The sequence below is a fragment of the Heterocephalus glaber genome, unplaced genomic scaffold, assembly GCF_053883595.1.
Source record: "Heterocephalus glaber isolate CG9 unplaced genomic scaffold, H.glaber_assembly_v1.0 deba00001460, whole genome shotgun sequence".
Taxonomy (NCBI): Eukaryota; Metazoa; Chordata; class Mammalia; order Rodentia; family Bathyergidae; genus Heterocephalus; species Heterocephalus glaber.
In genome coordinates, this window is record NW_028258307.1 from 2,776,236 (window position 1) to 2,791,497 (window position 15,262).

At 49.3% G+C, this 15,262-nt stretch overlaps 1 protein-coding gene across 1 annotated transcript in view; it reads right to left on the reverse strand.

Moving 5' to 3' along the window:
* Extl3 (exostosin like glycosyltransferase 3) overlaps positions 1-4,532 on the reverse strand; it is a 113,307-nt gene extending 108,775 nt beyond the window's left edge. Inside the window, exon 1 of the mRNA XM_004848430.4 lies at positions 4,413-4,532. The gene's annotated coding sequence lies outside the window, so the exon portion shown is untranslated. The remainder of the gene's footprint in view (positions 1-4,412) is intronic.
* Between the last annotated feature and the right edge of the window lie 10,730 nt (positions 4,533-15,262).

The following is a 15,262-nucleotide window of genomic DNA, read 5'->3' on the forward strand; positions in this document are numbered from 1 at the left end:
GAGATCGTTCGCTAGACTCTAACAAAGGACCTCAAACTTGGAGGCTGATGCAGCAGATTTCTTGTCTCACAGTGCTGGAGACTGGAAACCCAGGGTTCGCTGTGGCCCTGAGTGACGACGGGAGGCTCCCTCGGGGCCTCTGAATTTCTTTCCTTTTTAAATGCAGTACTGAGGATTGAACCCAGGACCTTCACACTAAGCTACATCCCCAGCCTTTTTTGATTCTTTATTTTGAGACAGTCTCACTAAGCTGCCCAGGCTGGGTTTGAACTTGCAATCCTCCTGCCTCAGCCTCCCAGAGTGCTGGGAATACAGGTGTGCATCACCACGCCTGGCTGCATTTTAACCATTTTTAAGTGCAGAATTCAGTCGTGTTAACTACATTTACACCGTTACAGCAACAGTATTTCCAAAACGTTTCAATACCCTTAGCAGAAATTCAGTACCTATTCAAGGAAGAGCTCCCAACTGCCCCCATTCCCTGAGGCACTGGTAACCTCCACTCTGTCTTCTATGTCCTCGAACTGCCCTGCTCCAGGTGCCCCATATAAATGGACTCATGAAGCATTTGTTCTTTGTCCCTGGCTTCTTTTGCCTGGCAGAGGTTCTCCAGGCTTCTCCATGTTGTAGAATGTGTCAGAACTTCATTCCTCTCTGTGGCTAAGACTCCAACGTGTGTATCCAGCCCATTTCCTTTCATTTCCTTTATCCATTCCTCTGCTGATGGTTCCTGGGTTGTTTCCAGCTTTGCTGATTGTGAATAATTCTGCTATGGACATTGGCGTACAACTTGGGTATATTTCCCCCTTCACCTGGTAAGAGATTATTTTCATCACGGACCTGTCCAACTTCTAGGCATCTTCCAGAATGTTTCATAAATAGAAACCCAAACCCCAATCTTCTGAGGAGCTCAAAGAAAAAAAATCTCAAGAGAATATTCTTTTGGTTTTTTGGAACAGGGTCTTCCTGTATAGTTCAGGCTGGTCTTGAACTCGCTATGTACCCCAGGCCAGCCTCAAAGCCACAGCGAACCTCCTGCCTCAGCCTCCCAAGTGCTGGGATTACAGGTATGTACCACCATGCCCAACAAATTTTAAAATATTTTAAAATAAATGAAAATTAAGGGCCGGGGATTTAGCTCAGTGGTTTCACCGCCTGCTGCACAAGCACAAGGACCCGAGTTCAATCCCCAGTACCAAAAAAAAAAAAAAAAAGAAAATTAAAATAGAACTTATCAAAGTCTGTAGGATGCTACGAAAATGATGAGTAGAAGGAAATTGATAGCATGGATGAATTGGATAGATCAGAAGTGACAAAATCTCAAAAAAACAAATCTAAACTCTTGACTTAAGAAACTTGAAAAAAAAGAGCAAATAAATACAAACTAAGCAGAAGAAAAGAAATAATAAAATTTAGTAGGAGTCAAAGAGATTGAAAACAGGAAATCTTTGGTTCTTTGAAAAGATAAATAAAATTGATAAACCTTGGACCAGACTAGCCAGGAAAGAAATAGAAAAAACCCCTACAAATTATTAATATTGGAAATGCCAGCGGGGCCATCACTATTGATCTCATGGACAATAAAGGAATGAATATTGTGCACAATACTAAGTCCACAAATTTGGTAACTTGGATAGAATGCATAACTCCTTGAAAGACAAACCCACCTAATTCATTCTCATAGCAAAAGATCATCTTAATTAGGCTTTATCTATCAAAGAAATTGAATCAATAATAAATAACCTCCAAAACACAAAGTGCCAGGCCCGGATACATTGACTGGTAAATTCTAGTAATATTTAAAGAAGAAATTGTATCAATTTGTTATGTTCTCTTCCAGAAAACAGAAGCACAAGGTATCCTCCCTGCTTCGTTTTGTTCTTTTGGTGCGGGGAAATGAACTCAGGACCCTGCGCTGGCCAGGCAGGAGCGGCACCACTGAGCTACAGCCCCAGCCCTCTCCCTGCTTCATTCAGGGAGACAGCATTATCCGAATACAAAAGCCAATGGAGACACAAGAAAGGCAAAGAACGGGGCTGGGTGGGGCCCAGGGGCAGAGTACTTGCCTAACACACACAAAGGCCACAGGCCTGCGTGCACGCGTGAAAACTATGAGCCAGTATTCCATGAACATGGATGCAAAAATAACAAGTTATCAGCAAATTGAATCTAACGATGTAAAAAAAATTATACACCACCACCAAGAGGGATTTATCCCAAGTATGCAAAGGCTAGTTCAACACTAAAACAAAACAAATAAGTACATAAAAACCACAAAAACAAAAACGCCCACGTTGAAATGCATTCAGAATCCCGCATATTAGAGCTAGATGAGACCGTAACGTCCACTCTTACCGTCCCATTTAATGAAGGAAGGACTCGCAGGCCAGGGAGGTGAGGAGGCTCTGGGAAGGGCACGAGGCAGGGAGAGGCCACAAAGCCCAAGGGCGACAAGTGGGGCCGGGCTGGATCCCCGAAGCGCAAGTGATGGGATTTGGGTCGCCAGCCCTGAGCTCCTGTTTGTTCGTCTGCAAAACAGATCCTAAGAGTCAGGGGCAGGGTGGATGTGGAAATTAAGGCGAATCTCCCAGTGCTGGAAGCCAGCCTGCCCCTGCCTTCCTGCCGGCCCCCCTCCCCCTCCTGATCCCCGCCCCAGATCTCTATTGTCAGCCCCGTCTCCACCCAGAACCCCAGACTAACACAGGAATGGGTTCCCCGCTCCTCACACGAGCTTGCTCAGGAGAGAACTCTTGATTCTGCCCTCGACACCCAAATATTCTCCTGCACTCACTCTCATCTCAAAAAAAAACAACACGGCTGGGCGTGTCTGCAATCTCAGCACTCCGGGAGGCTGAGGCAGGAGCATCAAAAGTTTGAGCCCCGCCTTGGTAATTTAGTGAGACCCTGTCTCAAAATATAAAATAAAAGAAGGGTTGGGGATGTAGCTCAGTGCAAAGGTCCTAGGTTCGGTCCCCAGTACTGGGGGAAGGAGAGGGAAGGGGAGAGCAGGTGAGGGGGCGGGGAGAAAAGGGCAACAGGATCTGCTGAGTTGCTTAAACCGACCATCCAGGGGTTTCCGGAGAAAGAATTCTTTCCCCTCATCGCCATTAAGTGCACTGACACCGCGATTTGACTGCTTCTCCCCTCCATCTTCCGCCTCCACTCCCCCACCCCCAAGACCATCCCTGAGTCCCACTCACCACCGACCTTAGCTTCACCCCAGCAGGGTCACCTCACTGGTCTCTCCCGTTCCAGTCCTGTCCCCTTCACAGAACGCGAGTGACCCTTAGAAAGTCGTGCCACATCAAACAACCCCTCTGCTGAAAGCTACCCAGTGATTTCTCACTGCACTTATGTCTCCACCATCCAGCCCTGGGCTATCTTCTAACCCACCTCACAATGGCTCTCTGTCTGCCCACCACACTCTGGACAAGGCCGCTTTGTTTCCATTCCTCAAGAGAGCTCAGCTCATCCTGCCCCAGGGCCTTTGCACCAGCCGTGCCTCTCCCAGAATGCTCTTCCTCATGTCTCTGCCTGGTGGGGCCATTCAGAACTCAGCCTGGTGTCGTCACCTCTGGACACCCATTCATTCATCACTGTGCCACTTTGATTAATCCTGCCTGTGGCTCTTGTTGCTACTTTTCTGGTTGATTTCTCCACCCTGTCAGAGAGCAAGCATCATCCATTCACTTCGTGCACTGCATCTGACTGCCCCAAAACTGCTGCAGGCAGTAGGCGCTGAGCAAATGGACGTGGACTAAATAGAGGAAGGAACTATGAGGCACCAAGAACTGCGGTGAACCAGTGTCCCAGGCCTTTGTGTGTCGCTCCCTCAGAACGTCACAGACTGCGTGATTTATAAACAAAAGTAATACATTATCCGGAAAGGAGATTTGGTATCAAAGTGCTGAGGTCTGGTGAGGATATTCCTGCTGTGCCATCCCTGGAGGAGTTAAAAGAGGAGTGTTGGGCGAGCCTGTAATTCCAGCACTCAGGAGGCTGAGGCAGGAGGATCTGAGGCCAGCCTGGGCTACATACTGAGCTCAAGGGCACAAAAGATTGAATTTGCAGCTTCAAGCCCTTTGGCAATAGAGATTAATCCACTCACAAGGGTGGAGACTCAGAACCCAAGCCGCTCCCATCCACGCCCCAGGCCCGACCTGCCGCCCGCGGTTTCTGCGGACTCAGAGCTCAAAGGCCGTCAGTGCAACCAAGCGGCGGGCGCAGGCGCAGAGGCCCCTCGAGCTCCACATCCGGGTCCTTTTCTAAGGGGCTCCCACGGCCTGCACAGCCTCGGCTTCCCTCCTGGGCGCTCTCGCCCCGCTCGGAGATACGAGGCGAAGGAAAGCTGACACAGAAAAACAGTTCTGCACATCACTTGTAACAAAGCGCACAAGCAGACGGTCACTCACCTCCGGCGCTGCTGAAGTCAACAGTTCGGTCACGAGGTTTCTAAGCCAAACAGCCAGGTCGATCCGTTCTTCCGTGGGTCCTGACCCAGGCGCTTTTCTTTACGGCAGTGAAAGCTTGCAGGGTGCCCGTGGCTGCTGTCGCAATAGGCGGGCAGCCGGCGCAGGTGCGCTTTAAAGCCAGGCCTGTGCGCAGGGCGCGTGGGTCCCGCTCAGAGGCCGGCCCCGTTCGGTTCGCCCGGTTCAGTTCACCCGCTGGGGCCGCGCGCTTTGCAGACTTGGTGTTTTTAACCACGGCCTTTAATACCGAAGCAGGAGAGTTTGAAGTCAGCCTGAGCTACTTATATAGTGAATTCAGGAAGAGCCTGGAGAATGTAGTAAGACCCTGTCTCCATGAAACAAAACAAGTTGGGCCTATTGGCGCGCGCCTGTAAGCCCAGCCCTCTGGAGGCCGAGTCAGGAGGATCCTCACAAATTTGAGGCCAGCCTGGCCTACATAGTGACTTCAAGGGCAGCCTAAACTATGTAGTGAGACCCTGTCTCCAAAACAAAACAAGCTGAGGGTGGTGGTACACTCTTGTAATTCTAGCATTTGGGAGATTGAGGCAGGAGGATCCCTGCAAATTCAAGACCTTCTTGGGCTACATAGTGAGTACAAGGCCAGCCTGAACTGCACAGCATGACTGCCCCAAAAATAAAACAAACCAAAAGAAAAAAAAAAAAATCCCCAAAATAATAGTGGTTGTTTAGGGAGTATGATCAAAACATTTCAGTAAACAGCACTTACCCTCGCAGCGCGCACAGGTATTTTCTACTGTTTCTTTGACGGGAAAACCTGGTCGTGACCCACGGCATCAATCCTGCCGTCCACTGGTGGATGATGACACCTCGCCAAGCGCCAGGCCGGAATGCTGAGCTGTCCTGCACAACAGGGAAGAGTGAGCGCGCCGCTCCTGAGGGAGAGGGGGCCCGTGCGAAGAGGACAGGACAGGGCGCTCAGGGGAGGCGCTAAGGTGTCCGAGGCGGAGATGCGGGGCTGAGGAACACAGGTGCCGCCAGGCCGAGGCTGCCGCCCCCTTCCAGGCCTCCAGGCGGGAACCAGGCAAAGCTGAGGGGCTCGGGCTTGAGCTGGTGCAGAACCGGACAGCACCGAGAGCTGGACGAATGGGGCAGCGGACGAACTGCTGATTCCCCACGTGAGCCACGACATCCACGCCAGTCTCCCCGAGACCAGACGGGAGCGCTGCTGGTCAGCGGGCCGAGGAGTGCTCGCTGGAGGCGTGAGGCTGAAACGGACTAGAGGAAAACCTCAGGGGCAGCCCCCAAGTTCTGGTGCACGCCTGTGATCCCAGCACTTGGGAGGCTGAGGCAGGAGAATCACCGCTAATGCAAGGCCAGCCTGGGCTGCATAGCAAGACCCTGTCTCGAAAAATCTGGAAAGAAGGAAGGAAGGAACCATGAGGAGTGGAGAGAGCTATGTCGGAGAGAGGCCTGGGGAAACCAGGGAAGACCTGAGGTCTCAGAGAATCATGAGATTCGGGTGTAATTTTGGAAGAAAGGAGAGACTCGTAGGGGACAAGGTGGTCATACTTGGAAAGTTGAGCCGCGACATGAGAACTGAGCTTAAAGGAGACGAGAGGCACCTTACACCAGAGGCGGCAGCCCTTCACCCCGGACCTGGGGGGAATGTCTTGTTCGCCCGAGAGACGGAGCAGGGGAAACGCGTCCCTGCAGCCCGGGCGTCACAGTCTGTCCCTTCTGAGCTCGGGCCCCCCTGTCGCCCTCCCACTCGATACTCAGCAGCGGCAGGCGCGATGGCAGGCGAGCTGGGAATCCCCAGGCTCTTGGAACCCAGGGCCGCTGAGTGCTGGCCACAGGCCTGGCACAGAGGCCCGTCTGGGTTTGCTTTCTGGCAAGACGGAAAGGCCAGGACTTCTGTCTTTCGAGAGCCAGTACGATGGCGCGCTCTGGAGGACGGATTTCAGACCACATCGCATGGAACCAACCCTAGATCTACCTTATACTTATTTTTTAAACTTCAGAATTTATTATGGAAATATCAGCAAACCCAAACTCAAAAAATAAAAATTATATAAGGCTTGCTCTATATAATGGCTAAGTCACAAAGAGCCCCGTATTTCCCCCAAGGACAAGTGTCACGCCGTCCTGTGTTCTGTCTGTCGGAGCCGCCTGCCCGGACAGCAGCGCAAAGCTCAGGGTTCCGGTGTGGGACACTCACCTGTTTATTCATCGGCTTCGTCCAAGCAGCGTGCCTTCTAAAAAGCCGGCACTAGAGGGAGCCACTGCACTCCAGATGCCCAATAGAACCTGGGACTCTCTGGTTCTTGGCCGTGGACTGATTCAGAGGCCAAAAGCAACGGTCACAGACAAGTAAAAAGTCACCTGTGCCACAATTCATAAAAATTATTTTATACATTATGTATGTGAGCATTTTTATTAGTCCATGTTTGCAGTACATAATGGTTACATTCACCTTGGGGACTGGTACAGGTATATAACACATCCCAATTGTTTTATGTTCCCTCCTCCCTCTTCCTCCATTGTTTGGTCCTCCTTCCATTTGTGAAAGATCCTTCTCTCTGCTTCTTATTATCTGTCTTTTATTTTGCTCTTTAATTTATTTATACTCCGGAGTCCTCATGTAAGAGGCCCCATGTAGTATTTAAGCTTGTTCGTCTGATTTATTTCACTGGACATGAGAGTCTCAAGGTGCATCCATTTCCCTTCCTAGGAATTCTTTAGAGAGAAATGTAATATCCAAGTAAGGAACACACATTAGAGAGGCTCCCTATTTACTGCTCCACATGAGCAATGATTAATATCCAGCTTCCTGTGATGACCATTTACAGAAGGAGAAAGAAAGATAGAGCTAAGTCCAAGTATGGTTCTTCTTCATCCTCACTACAGTCTCTGTCGGCAAGGTGAGAAATGCAGACTTGGCCCATACAAGAGGCAGGCGTTTCTAGACTCCAGTGGTCTGTGAACCAGAGGTCAAGCAGTCCAGGTCCACAGAAGAGGCCCAGGATGTCAAGACCAATCCTGGATAACAAGAACAAAGCGGGAGGCATCACAGTCCCAGGTTTGAATACAGAACAAAGCCACAGTATCACAACCAGCACGGCACTGGCACAAAAGCAGACATGCAGATCAGCAGAACAGGGCCATGGCTGTGGAAAACGCCCCTGACACACTCAGCCCCTCATCTCTGATGAAGGGGCCCAAATCATACACTAAAGGAAAGATGGGCTGGTTAGCAGATGGTGGTGGGAAAACCGGCTGTCCACGTGCAGAGAGTGAATCTAGACCCATATCTCTCACCATGCACTAAACTGAAATCGAAGTGGATCAAAGATCTAAATGTTAAAACAGAAGCACTTGACCTGCTGGAAGATAAAATAGGTTACATGCTCGAAGTCACAGACGTGGGCAGGGACTCAGACATTGTGCATTTAGGAATCAGCATGCTGTGGCCTCCCAAGCTGTCCATGGAGTGGGTGTCCCTGGCTTTTCTGGTTGCAGGGGGACCTTCCTGGCCCGGGAGGCACTTTGGAGTCGAGGTCATGATGCCAACTTCTCCTCCAACACACGCTCAGCTCCAGCCTGCATGGCTTGGCCTTGGGCTTCTCATTCTCAAAGAAGGCACTACTGGCCGGAATCGGGGAGGGCAGGAGGGCCAGATTCTTGGATTAGGCCAGGCCTCACCCTTTACGGGAATAAAGCCCTAGGGTCAGGTTCTCCGCCGCCACCTGCCTTGTTTCTCAGTTCAATTTCCTGAGCATCTGGGGACGGGGCGGGCAGCGCCCCAGAAAACAGAGACTTTGTCTTGGCCGACCTGGAGCAGACAGAGTCCCCATTCAGGACCAAGGTGGGCCTGCAGGGGCGATGGATGGAGGGAGAAGGTGTGAAAGCTCTATGCTGGACACCTGCTCCGAGGGTCCTCCCGGGTGACAGGACCCAGGGCAGTGAGAACCCCTGTCCCACCCCCTAGGAGACCCCGGACCGAGGTGTGACCTGCTCCTTCCTGCTCGGTCTGCAAGGGATGCCGGGAGCAGCCCGGTGCTGCTGAGGGGTCGAGAGGCAGAGCTTTCAGAAAGGCCTCTGGACACCTGCTCACCCCTCTGTCTGTGACACCGGGTGCCCTCAGTGCCTGGGCCTTCAAGAATCTGTGAAGTGGGGGTGTGGTTTTCAAAGCGTGGTCCTGAGGCCACAGGCAGCAGAACTGAGTGTGCTTTTAAAGTCTGTACTCTTGGGTCTCATCTTAGACTGTAAAAAGAGAATCTCTGAGGTAGCTGGGAATGGGGATGTATGCCTGGAATCCCTGCACTCTTGGATGCTGAGGCAGGAGGATTCCAAGTTCAAGTCCGGTCTGAGCCATTTAAGAGAGAGCTTGTCTCAAATCATAAAAGAAAGGTGGGGATGTAGCTCAGTGCAAAAGCCTTGGGCTCACTCCCAGTACCTATCCCCTACACATGCAAAATCTCTGAGGTATCTTAATTTTTCATTACTCCCACCCTCCACATGATGTTTATGCAAGCAAAATCAATCTTTCTTTCTTTCTTTCTTTCTTTCTTTCTTTCTTTCTTTCTTTCTTTCTTTCTTTTCTTTGCAGTACTGGGGATTGAACCCGGGGTGCTCTACCAACTGAGCTACATCCTTAGCCTATTTTATTTTGAGACAGGGTCTTGATGTGGCCAGGCTGATGTTGAACTTGAGATCCTCCTGTCTCAGCCTCCCAAGTAGCTGGGACTATGGATGTGAGCCACTGTGCTTGGCTATGCAAGTAACATTTGAGTAGCTCTGCCTGGTGGGAAGAGTTCCTCTCAGACCCAGAAGTGGATTTTTAGTCAGTTCTTCCTCAAGTTAATGGGTGTCAAATGTTGGTTGGATCAGGGGTCAGCAAACTATAGTTCTCCAACCAAATCGAACCCACTGCGGTGGCTTTTGTGCTGCAACAGCAGCGTTGAGAAGTTAGGGGCTGAGCCTACTGCAGCCAGAGAGCCTGAAATAGTCACTGCCTGGCCCTTCACAGTTTGCTGGCCCCTGAGTCAGACGATTTCTAAGGAGTTTTCCAATCCCGAAGTTCTTCACGAGCCACTTGGCTGCCCTTCCTTCCATGTATTGATGTTGTTTTGTCTTGGACCCGGCTAGGGAAGGGGCAGAACTCAGAAACGGAAGAGGAGGAAGACGGTGTTTTCAGCCTGAGAACTCAGGGATCCGTGTCTGGAAAGACAAACAGGGGCGGGCTGGGGAGGCGCCAGCTGTGCAGAGCATGTCCTGAGCCCATGCTAGGTGGGCTGGGAAACCCCCGAGGTAGAAGAAATTGCAGGTGATACGGGGTGGGTGCCTCCCGTTCCTGCCTCACCAAGAGGCTTTCCCTGGTTGGCGCTCCATCCTCAGGCTAGCTTCCCTCTCCTCTTTATCTTATTCATTTGGAAATAAAGATGCTAATCTATAAATTAACCTGTGCTGATAAGCTAATGGGGAAGAGAAAAAAAATCCCCTTCTTAAGTAGAAAAAGTACATTTTAATTGAATCCCTGTTATCTAATGGTTGGATTTTAACCTATTAGTCATTGTAATATTGAGACTTTCAAAGAAATACTTCTTTTTTGAGATAGGGTCTCGCCATGTCTTCAGTCTGGCCTTGAACCGTGTAGCCCAGGCTGGTTTCAAACTCATGGCGATCCTCCTGCCTCAGCCTCCCAAGTCCCGGGATTACAGGCCTGCACCACCATGTCCGCTCAATTTAAAACATTAATTGAGCACCTACTGGTTTCTAGGCCTCGGACCAGGTGCTGTGTCCTGATAAGGAGCAAACGGCCCCTCCCTCTCATTCTCCCCTCCCTCTTGGCGCGCACACAGCGCCTCTCCACTCCGTCATTCTCTTTCTTTTGTTCCTGGAGACAGCGGCGCCTGATTCCGCTTTTCTGCTGCAAACAGCTCCTGCACAGTCCTTCCGGCTCTGCCCCGTCTCAGTCACTTTCCTGTTGCTGGGACGCAACATCAACACCCGCGACTTCAAGGGGGAGAGGCTTCAAGGCCACGCCCCGGGGGACCACCCCCAGCCAGGCCCCCCCTAAGGCACACCCAGCGGAGCGAGCGCACCGACAGACGGACCGCTAGTGAGCGTAACGCCCTCGACCCGGTCGCCTTGCACACCCTTGAGGCTTTTGGGACACGTCCGCGTGGGTAACCACTCCCAGCACCCCAGGCCTCGTCAGCAGCAGCCGCCTCCCCTGCGGCACCGTGGCCACCCCTCCCGCGGTCCTGCCCTGCGCTGCTCATCTCCAGAAATTAGAACAGACTCAAATCAGAGCTGGGAGCGTGCCCTCCCTGTGCGCTGCCCCAGAGCCCCATCACACACTCGGGAAACAGCTGTAAACTCTTCTAAGGGTGACGACTTACTGGAAGCCACCAGCTTGGAGAGCCTCCGGCCAAGAGCTCACGACAGAACCTCAGACGTCCCCAGTTCTGCCAGGTGGCAGGGGAGCTGCTCCAGCAGGGCGTGTGTGTGTGTGTGTGTGTGTGTGTGTGTGTGTGTGTGTGTGTGTGTTTCTGGGGGTTGAACGCAGGGTAACACACACTAGGCAAGTGCTCTACCACTGAGCTACATCCTCATCCCTTCTTGGCATCATTTTTAACCACCAACTCACGTCATGGGTAACCATCTTGAAAAAACTCATCTGAGTCACTTTTTTCCTCCCTGCGACACGATACCCAACACCCACAACCTTGAGGAAGAGAGGTTCATTTTGGCTCAGTTTCAGTTCATAGTCGGCTGGCTCCAAAGAAGAAACAGCACGGCAGAGGGTCTGGGTGGAGGAAAGCTGCTCTGTCATGGTGGCAGGGAATCACTTAGGGTTAGGGTCAGGGTTGGGGTTAGTTTCAGATTTACTAGATGAAATGAGTTCTGTAAATGGTTGTAGTGATGGTTGCAAAACATGATTGAAGTTCATGCTGCTGAGCTGTACACTTAAAATGGTTTAAAATTATAAACATTATGTCTATGTTACCGCTATTCAAAACATAATTTCTAAACTTAACCGCAGAGAAGCTAACTGAGAAGGACTGCCGCGGGTGGTCACCCCCACAGGTGCCATTGGGGGCAACCGTGCAGGTGATGAGATTCTTTGGGACTGCAGCTGGCTCAGCACGCCAGGAGGCCTCAGAGTTGATAATGCAGTCAGTTTTCTCTGTACCAAGTGGATCCATTCAGTAGGAAGACTCAAGTCTTTTCTTATGTCTGGTAGTGTTCTGTTAACAGGTTTTCTCAGGTCTGTGGTTAGACTTGGGGAGCGGGGATGAGATGTGATGAGCTGAAATGTTTTTTCTTCCCTTGCAGTAGGTTTCTATAAGTGAATTTGCTTACATCTGTGCATTTCATGGGCAGGGTTGACAGCTAGTTCTGGGTACCCTCTTGAGAGTAGCTTTGGGGAAGGAGTAGAGGGAGGAGCTGTGTCTTTGACATATTGGTCCTCTTTTGTCCTATTAGGTGCTAACTTTTCCTCTCTTGGTTCTTTGACCCCTTTGTTACCTGGCTCCCAAAGGCCGCGTCTCCCTCCTGCCCTATCATTTTGACTCTCTCTGCCTCCTACAAGGTGATCACCTCCAAATTTCTTGCACATCTTTTTTTTGTTTTTGTTTTTTGGTACCGGGGATCGAACTCTGGTCCTTGTGCTTGCGAGGCAGGCGGCAGAACCACTGAGCTAAAACCCCCGGCCCTCTTGCACATCTTTGTAAGCCCCCTTTAGCATCTGATCTGACAAGACCTTTGTCCTGTATTTCCATATTTAAAGTGGATTTTGAGTTTAGCTCAATGTCCACTTCTCACTTAAGTGCAGTTCTTCTGGATGCTCCCTGGCTCTCTGCAAAGTTCGGCAGTGGGTCCTCAAGAAAAATCTCTGCTGTCAAATAGGGTTTGAAACGTCAGGTGATTTGAACCTTGTGATGCTTTTCCTTTTGTCCCTGTAGTGTGTGGTTTGTATGGTGCTGTTCTTCCTGTTGAATAAGAATTGGTGTATGTGGAGGGTTTGGTGTAGGTGGCCATGGTGATGTCAGGTACCCAGATGCTTATTTTAGGCCTCAGTCTTGAGCAATAGCTTTGCTGGCTTATAATTCTTAGTTTACAGTTGTTTTTCTCTTGGTAAATTGAGATATATTCCTGTCTTCTGGCTTCCACGATTGCTATAGAAAAATTAGCTTTCAGTGCAATTGTTACTCCTTTATGACTGACCTGTCTCTGCTCTGCTGTCTTTATTTCTTCCCCTCTGGCCTTCTTCAGCTTTCCTGTAAGGTCTAACTGCAATTTAAAAAAAAGATCATTTTGGGGCTGAGGCGCAGCTCAGTCGTGAGTGTGTGCTCATCCTGTGTGATTCCCAGCCCTGATTAAGGAAGAAAAAACAGGACTGACTGGACTCCACAGACTTGATGATTAGCATCTTTCAACAATCCTAGCAAATCCTCAGCTATTAACACTTTCATTTTTACCATTAGTTTTTCTAGAATGCTGACTCTCTTAGTCACTTTCTCCTCCCTGGGACACAATACCCAGCACCCACAATTTAAGGGAGGAGAGGTTTACTTTGGCTCATGTTTCAGTAGTCTCAGTCCTTGGATGGTTGGCAGGCTCTGAGGCAGAGGAGGCTGGCAGAGGAGAGTGGTTCCTGGCATGTAGTTACAGCTTGTGTCTAGATGTCCCCTCAAAGCCTCATGTGGTCATAGGTGGGGCTTTTTCAGAGGTGCCGGAACTAGGGTGTGTGATGCTGGGATTGATTCATGATGCAGTGCTAGGACCAAGGGCACTAGGATTAAGGGTGTGAGTGCTACCTGCCCTACGGTTGAGTGGCCTGGATAACATAAAAGGGGCAGAAAGAGCTGTGGTTTCCTTGCTTGCTTTGCTGCCTTCTGCCTGCCATGAACTGTTTCTCCTCTGCGATGCCCCCCCTGCCACACCACCCTGCCTCAGAGCCAGCTGACTATGGACGGAAACCTCTAAAGACTGTGAGCTAAATGAACCTTTCCTCCCTTAACTTTGGGGATTGGGTATTTTGTCTTAGCAATGAGAGACAAATAGCATGGCAGACAGGAAGCAGAGACAGAGATCGAGGGAGGGCGATAGACTCCATCAGGCCACACCGCCAGGGACACACCTCATCCAACCAAGACCCATCTCCCAGCATCACATTCAGCTGTAAACTCACCTGTGGACTAATGCACTGATGAGTGTCACATCCCCTGATCCAGTCACCTCTGTAAATCACCTTGGTAATCCCCAACTATGCATGCATGAGGATGTGGGGGTGTCTAGATATAAACCATAATGCTGATTTAATGTCACTTCACATTTTCTCTTTATCTCTCTTTGCTGCATTTGGTGCTAATTTCTTTAAAATAATCTCTTTTTTTTGTACTAGGGATTGAACCCAGGGCATTTGCACTGAGTTATACCCCCTAACCCTTTCTTTTTTTCTTTTTCTTTTTTTTAGACAGGGTCTTGCTAAGTTGCTTAGACTTGTGATTGTCTTGCCTCAGCCTCCCAGAGAGCTGGAATTCCAGGCATATCTGTATTATTTATGGACACATAATAAAGTATCCTGAAAGTTAGCAGCTTAAAGTAACACACACTTATATTTCAGTTTGTGAGAGTCAGGAGTGGCTTGGCCAAATGGGTCTAACTCAGTGTCTCTTAGCAGGCAAACTGTCAGCTGGTTTCTCCAGGAGATAGAGGAGAGAGAGAGAGAGGGAGGGAGAGAGAGAGAGAGAGAGAGAGAGAGAGAGAGAGAGAGAGAGAGAGAGAGAGGAAGGGACTACATCTAATCCATGTATAAAAGGAGGAAAATTAAGCCCATCTCTTGAAGAGAAACTGTATCTCACTCATCTGTCCTTGGTGGTATTTAATTTGTTGTTTCTAATTCTAGTTACTAAATTGTAATTTCCACACCTAGAAATTCAATTAGGACTTTTTTTTTCAAACCTTTCTAGTCATTTTTCATAACATCCTGTTTCTTATACACCTAGTATCTTTGTTTCTTTAAATCCATCAAATTGGTATTTTATATTGTGTTTACTGTTTCTGAAATACAAAGTCTTTGGAGAATATGCTCATTCATGATATCGTCATCTTGTGTGTTTTGCTAGTTTTGACTATGAACTGTTCATTTCTCTTGCATATTTTACTGTGGAAATTCCTTGACATCTGAATTGAAAATCCATTCCTCCAAGAAAGTGTGGCTTGTTTCTGCCAACTGCATGAAGTTACAGCAATTAAGAATGCTTTGAGTCTGCACAAGCACAAGGACCCGAGTTCAATCCCCAGTACAAAAAAAGAGAACATTTTGAGTTATAGTCTGAATATTTGGACCAAAAATGTGTATGTTGACTGTCCTGATCACAAATTCTCAGGGGAGATTCTGCTATCCTCCTGATAACCAGTGCTGATTTTGAAGCAATGAAGTTTCTTTGATGCTCTGTTCCATGTCTTTTTATATTTTTTCTCCCTCTCCTTCACACTGAAAGCGTGTATAACCCTTTGGAGTCCAGATTTCTGCAGAAGTCTCCTGCTACCCACATGCTATGCTCAACAGAACTCCCAGAGCAGAGCTGGTGGCGGCGCTTATCTCTAAGAGTTCTTCACTTTTACTTTGTTTATGACGTTTGTTGGTACGATCATGCCAGCTTAGCAAGGCAATTACTAAGATTTTCAGATATCATTCAGCATTTTGGCAGCTTTTGTTGGGAAGGTCATTGAACATATCTAATCTCCCAGCTGCTAGAAATGTAAGTTCCCCATAATCTTTAATCCTCTCCCAACTGGCTTCCTTTCCACTACACTCA